Below are 7,557 nucleotides of genomic sequence, written 5' to 3'. Positions count from 1 at the left end.
CAGAGTGTCTGAGCAATCTACAGGAAGAACTTACTCAGCAGCAATACCAATTGCTTTTACTTAAAATTTAATTTGTATGATGAGTGCTTAAAGCAAGTTTTTACTCTTACCACCACATCAATAGCTTCCAAGAAGAAATTTCAGAGGCATAAACAAAAGGGAGATGAAGAGGCAGAAATTTAATGGGAAACAGACAGTTTGGATGTGAAAGGCCAATTTCTTCTTTGACTTCTCTGACTATCCGAGACGGCCCGTGTACAAGTTTGACTATGGCAGTAAACGTGTCACAGATTCTTCTCTCTTCATCTTTTTTGTCTTTTAAAAGTACATTCCTCCTTAACAGTGACAAGAGATGCTCTCTCTGATGCTAAAAACGTAAGGAATACAGAACAAGTACAGGCTTTTGTAGAGACTAATTCAACCACTAAATCAGAAGGCTCTTGGAGTCTCTTCCCAAGGAATGATATGTGCTGCAAATCAAAACCATAATGAGATCACCTCACACCTGTTAGAAAGCTTATCATCAAGAAGAGACAACAGGTGTTGATAAAGAGGCCATTGAAGAGGAAACCGTTGTTGATGAGAATGTAAACTGGTCCATTCACTGTGGGTGGTTCCTCAAACAATTAAAGATAAATCTACCATATGATCCAGCCATTCCACTTCCAGATATACACCAAAACGAAATGAAAACAGGACTCTGATGGGATATCCCCACTCCCGAGCTCATTGCAGCCTTATCCACAATAGTCAAGGTATGGAAACAACCCAAACGCCCATCAGTGGCCGAATGGATAAAAAGATGTGGTAACAGGCCTCAGCTTGAGTGGTGGGAGGAGCATGAGGAGTGGCAGCCACCAGGAAGCCCCGGTTCCTGAAGACTCTCCCCACCTGCCACCCCACAAACACTATGCCCCAGAGGAGGGTCAGCTGTGCTGACAGGGCAGTGAAGGAGGAGCCCAAGAGGAGATCCTCAAGGTTGTCAGTCGAACCTGCTACTGCAAAAGTGAATATAGAGCCAGAAGAGGCAACAGGAAAGGATAAATCTTCAGACAAAAATAGCATAGACAAAACAGGGGAAAAGGAAAACAGACTGAAGTGATTAACCAAGAAACAAAAGAAGACTTACCTGAAGAAAACTGAGAAACTTAAAATGAGGAGAGTCCAGCCTCTGATGAATCAGGAGAGAAAGGTGCCAACTCTGGTTAATGTCACACACCATGTCTTAACAGTGGGCCCTGTCTCCCTTCTTACACAATCCAGAGGAACATTTTTATCAACTATTTTGTAAATACAAGATTTTTTAGTAACTCTAAAAACATTTTTAAGAGGGATTCCTTGGTGGCTCAGTGGTTGAGCATCTGCCTTTGGCTCAGGTTGTGATCCCGGTGTCCTGGGATCAAGTCCTGCATCAGGTTCCAGGAAGGGAGCCTGCTTTTCCCTCTGCCTATGTCTCTGCCTCTCTCTGTGTGTGTCTCTCATGAATAGATAAATAAAATATTTAAAAAATACCATTTGTAAGAAAGATGGAATCCCACTTCATCCCATTTTTAAGTGTAAATGCTTTTTTTTTTTTTACACTTAAGTGAAATCATTTGCTGGTTTATTTTTTGGTACAACCAGAAGATAGTGGGATATCGATTATGGGAGGCTTTGATTATCTTGGATGTCAGTTTAACATCCATGGATGGGGTAAGTTTTATATCCTATAACACCTGGCATACTAAGTGGCAATTTGGAATCAGTCGTGAATTTAATATGTCTTGAACATTTCAAATTATATCTATTCCCATGTTGTTTTGCTAGAATTGTTTCCTAAAGAAAACCATCCCTTGATCTGGACTATACTGGTCAGAATTTTGTGCAGTCTCTAACATCTTGGTCGTGATAGCCCAGTTTTCTTTGTTGATGTGCTGGGCAGGATTGAAAATTTGAGTATGTAGTGTATATGACATTAAATTGTGATTTAATGGGACTTAACAGTGTAACCCACATATCAACATTTAAAGATATTGGTACTTGATATACTATTTTAGGAAAATTTGCTTCCAAATTTTAAGCTGGAAGGTCACTGGAATAACTTTTAGAAAAGAATCACAACTACACGATTTTATAGATTTTTCAGCACATGTGTTTGGCAGTGGATCTAAATTGAAGTGTCTGTACCGATCCTCAGAACAACCAATAAAAACTCAATCATGAAAGAATTTCCCAAAGCACATTAAAAAAGGAAAAAATATGTGGTATATATGCACAATGGAATATTATTCAGCCATGAGAAAGGAGTGTACCTCCCATTTGCAACAACATGGATGGACTTCGAGTACGTTATGCTAAGTGAGATAAATCAGACAGAGAAAAACAAGTACTGTATGGTATCACTTATATGTGAAATCTAAAAAAGTTAAACCTATAAAAAACAAAAGTAAAGTGTTGGTTACCAGGGGATGGGGAGTTAGAGTGACAGTATTTAAGGATGCAAACTTATGACAAGTGGTAAATAAGCCATGGAGATCTAATGTGCAGTATAATGAATACAGATAAAATATTGCAGTATAATTATGTCATGTGATAAGTATACTATATTGGCAATCATATTACAGAATACAAACATATAAAAGTCAGGGGCTATAGAGCACTTACACAATGTGACGTGTCAAATTTATTAAGTAAAAAAAGATGTAACTATGCAGTGTGAGATCATTAGAGGCACAACTCTGGTGTGCTGGGAAGGATAAAAGGAGTAGTAAGGGTTGAGGAATGGAGCAAGTTATTAAAAGTGAGGCAGTCGGTGATAATGTCTCCTTTGCAGTCTTGGCCAATTTTTTAAAATGTTGTTCACAACCACCATGGTACATTTTGATAGTTAAGCCTGTGCAAAAAAAAATTTTTTTAAGTTTATTTTGCTATGGTAGGATTCAGGCTGTATTTTATAGGACTGCAAATAACATCTTTATTATACAAAATTACAATAACATTTACCCCATTTTCCCAAAACCCCTCCTAGCAAAAGGAGAGCTCTATTCATGATTCATGGATTAATGTTTAGGTCAGATAGACTGACATAAATTAAAATATGGAATTTTAGTTAATTTCCTAAGTCACTTTCTAAAACTGAGATTTTACATTTATATTCTAAAACAGGAACCAGTTCATGAACCCATACTGCATCTATCCCAATGTTTGAAAGAGAATAGTAGTGTTTTTTTTTAATAAGCGTTGAATACATTTTTGATCTTGTAATATATTTCTGTTTAAAATGGTAGAAAATCTTTGCCTTTAATTTTGCATATAAGCCAAGAGTTATTTAACTTTTTTAAAATAAGGACTATTATATTATTTAACTTTTTAAAAATAAGGACTATTATGTGTGGTGATTGTTTAGTTTTAATGTTCAGGAAAAAAAATACTTTATTTCTTTTTTTAGGGGGAGGGGCAGAGGGAGAGGGAAAGAAACTTAAGCAGACTCCATGCTCAGGGTGGAGCCCAATGCGGAACTCAGTGTCACAACCCTGAGATCATGACCTGAGCCAAAATCAAGAATCAGATGCTTAACTAATGGAGCCACCCAGGTACACCATAAACTCCTTTATTGCTTAATTTAAATTTTTTAATTAAATTTTTAGTTGTTACTTGACCTTTTTGTTTAAAAAGATAAGTACTATGTGTAGTTGTTGGCTATTTTCTTTTGCTTTTTATTTAAAAAAAATCCTCATACTTTGAATATTGATTGTTGTCAATAAGGTAAAAAATACACCCACCTGGAGTGTGGGTACATTTTTAGGCATTGTATATTCTGAGTTTATTAATATCTGTTGTTTATTCTCAACATAAATGACACAGTACACATCTAAATTAATGCTGACTCTACTTGTACTGCAAGATATTACATGGATTTTCCAACCTTTTTAAAAAATTAGTCTAATAAAACTGATTAAGTTATTATATTACAATTTATTGGAAACACTTCATGACTTGAAACAAAATCCCTACATTAATTTCATATTACTACATTAACTCTGATTAGCTGAATAGCTGAGAGGACAGAGAGTGCAGTAGATAAGCCAAAAAAACTATGATTTTAATCTGCTTTTAAAAATTATTCTTAAATATAATCTAGTTCTAGCTTTAGGCAATACTTTAAATGAACTGAAAATAACCTATTTCTCCATTTCTCAGTGCCTTAGATGCCTTTTTTCTCCCTAGATATCATTGATCATACTATGCAATAATACTAACATTGCAGAAGATAAGATACTTAACTGAATGTGTATTGACACTGAGAATCTGTCTCTAAAATATTTTATTATTGATAGAGACAAATTGTCCTATTTGAAGCTGAACCCTTAGACACAATCGCATCAATCGCATAGAGATGTGGGTAGCTGTGAGTAGTTGAGTTGGAGACCCGTGATGATCGTGGTGAAATTTAGACATACAGATTCAGAAAAGTGTTGAGACATGACTCATTTGGTTGTTCAAGGGTACTGCAATGAAACAAGGAGACCAAAGGAAACCGGAAGTTGTTTGGTTGAAGCCTTGAACAAAACTGAGACTTCCCAGAGGAGTAGGAAAGAGGGTTCCCTTTACCCCATTTGCTCCAGAGAAAACTTCCAATTAGATTTCTTGGATGCTTCCATTTGATACCTTGCAAAAAGAGGATAAAAATGCCTTCTCATTATCAGAGATCATGTCTCAGTCAGGGCAGGGGATGCTTATTTAATAATTCGGGAAGAAGATGGTTGATTTTGACATAGTCATTGGTATGTTTTTGAGAAATGGTGACTTGCAGCAATCTATTGAGGGGGTTAGTTATCTATGCCTTGCACTTTGCAAGCCCCTTAAACTTTTGAAGTATTTTCATTTTTGCAATTACTTCATTAACAACCTGTACTCATTTGTTAAAATTTGCCTTCTCCAGACTTAGCTTCATGGTGTCAGGGACAACCTTTGTTGGGTTTGTTTTCCTCTCTTTCTTAGTTCCTTGCTTACTACTCAGCTTACAGAAGATATTTAATGTATACTGTTGACTTAAAGACTGACTGACTCCAAGGGGCCTCTCTGCTGGTAGATTCAATGTTGGAGCTATTCATACATATTTCTGGATCCCTAAAGAATCATGTCCAGAGCAAGGATTCCCTTAATTTCAGTTTTCCCTAGTAGAAGGCATGAAATTTTTTCCTATGATTAGCTTGTAATTATGAATTTTATATTAAAAAAATTGTTGATTCAATTGAATGTTGGTTAATAGTCTATGGCTATAATAGTAATAGCTATAAACTTGAATATTCTAAAATTAAATGACAAATTCTTCATTCATACTTGTTGAATATTTGGGCACTTTCAGAATACTTTACATGTATTATATCATTTAAATGGACCACCTTAATGCATTTACCACTTGGCCTATGAGAAAAGCAAATGAGAAGTGATGGACATAGATTATACATATATCACTCTTTAGTAGGTTCATGGTGCTCAGGAAGCTGTGCAGATTCGTGGTCAGTATGAAAAATAAAACAATTTTATTTAACCACTGTTTATGAACACATAGAGCATTCCAAATATGAGGCAAAATATTTCCTGCTCTTCCCATCAAAGTTTCTGTGCATATAATCATTCTGGGAAACACGATCTAGTAATCTTCTATTGTTTCAATCCTTATTTCATTACTGCCTTATTCACCCAAGTCTTCCTTCACTGTATATTTTCCCCATCTTTGCTCAATCCTAGAGAGAGTATTTTCTTCATTCTGGAAAGAGACAAATAGATTTGGCAAAGCATGAGGAAAAGAAGCTTGGAACATCAAAGTCCTCTCATCAGAGCAAGCCAATGCCTGTTGTTCTATTGTTAATAGGAACTTTTTTTGGGGGGGTGTATTACTATGCTAAAGCTTCTCCTATACATTCTACCAAAGAACTACTTTCCAGACTGAAAAAAGAAAGAAAAGAAGAGAATGGGGGCAAGAGGAAAAATTGTTCCTATCCTATCACATCCATCACATAATCTGTAAAGGAATCATGAGGAGTGGATTAAACCTTAGGAATTTGAGAAGTACTTTCATGAGCTCCATGGTTGTCCTTTGGAAGAACATTGCTACTTTTGGAAAAGCAGACTCGACCTAAAATGCATGTTTCTGTGAGGTAAATTAGCTCTCGCATAATCAGTATGTAAGAGATGATGGCAACATGTGAGGTAGTATGGGATCATTTGTGATTCCCCAAGTGCTTCTAGTGCTTTATTCACCAAACAATGGCAGTTGAATGCAAAGCACACTAACACAAGCTGCCCCCGCATGTACCAACATGATACTGTACAGTGTGTCTTCTGACCACAAATTCTTCCCCTCGGGTCACATATTGGAAATTATCTCCCCAAACCTAGTCTCTTAAAGGAACATTTTATTTTGTTTTTCTTCATTTTCTTTATGTCAGGAGTACAGTACTTCTAAGCTGGGTCCTTGGGCTGGGAATCTATCCCAGGGCTGCAATCAAGGTATAGAACCAGGACTGCAATCATCTCCAGGCTCAAACTGGGGGAAAGTCATTTCTAAACTCACTCCCTTGGCTGTTGGTAGGTTTCAGTTCCTCAAGGAATTTGGGTCTGAAAGCCCCAGTTGCTCCCTGGTTGCTTAAGATATCTTGCCACACGGGCCACGCTCCAGGGCCACTCAGAATGTAGCAGTAAGCAAATGAAGGAACAAGACAAAAGCAAGACAGAAGCTAATCTCAGGATGATGTCCCATCACTTTTCTGTATTTTCTTCATTAGACGCAAGTCTAAGACTGGCCCATAGTCACAGGGCATTGATATCAGGAAGCCGGGTCAAGGGGACATATTTGAAGGCTACCTACCTACTAGATATCTGCATATTTTTACCTTAACTCCATAATATAACTATCTGAATTATTTTCTCATTTTATATTCATCTAGGAACATCACTTCTTTTTCCTTTGAAGGGTAAAATGTTTTATGTAGTGTAGTACAGTAATTCATCTAATTGTGAATTGTATTACAGTCACCTGGAACTCTTGATAAACAGATTACTCAGCCCTGATCCAAATTTCTGTTTCAGTTGGCTGGAGGTTCAGTGAGCCTGAGAATGTACATTTCTAAAAAACCTACCAGGTAATGCTGATGCCACTGGACCACTACTTTATTTATTAGGAATCTATCATGTCTTCTGAATGATGTTAATATTTTAAATTAGTACTTATATTGCCTTTGGTTACAAAATTTTTATACATATAGAATGATCTACATGAGCCTATGTTCCCTATAGGCCCTGCTATTTTTAGTGTCTGATTTTTCAAAAAATAAGATTTTTTTCAAGGAAATGTACATTTATAGTACTATGATCTGTATCAGAAGAGCAAAGCATTGACATATTTTGCAAAAAAAAAAAATCTATCTTATCTGATAAGAAGGCATATGGCAATAAAAAGACCATGATTTTATTTTCAATTCTGTGAGAATAAAGTGATTAATTCAGGGAATGTCAATACCTGCCATAATGACTCTAATAAATACTTTTTTTTCCATTCAAAAAACTAAAAAT

General features: G+C 36.2%; 1 pseudogene; it reads left to right on the top strand.

The window, feature by feature from the left end:
• Nucleotides 1-910: 910 nt before the first annotated feature.
• LOC112650739 (non-histone chromosomal protein HMG-14-like) lies at nt 911-1,209 on the top strand (annotated as a pseudogene).
• Nucleotides 1,210-7,557: the final 6,348 nt, after the last annotated feature.

Source organism: Canis lupus, chromosome 29 (genome assembly GCF_003254725.2).
Source record: "Canis lupus dingo isolate Sandy chromosome 29, ASM325472v2, whole genome shotgun sequence".
NCBI lineage: Eukaryota > Metazoa > Chordata > Mammalia > Carnivora > Canidae > Canis > Canis lupus.
The sequence above is the reverse complement of the archived record's forward strand: the minus strand, read 5'-3'. Positions and strand labels throughout refer to the sequence as shown.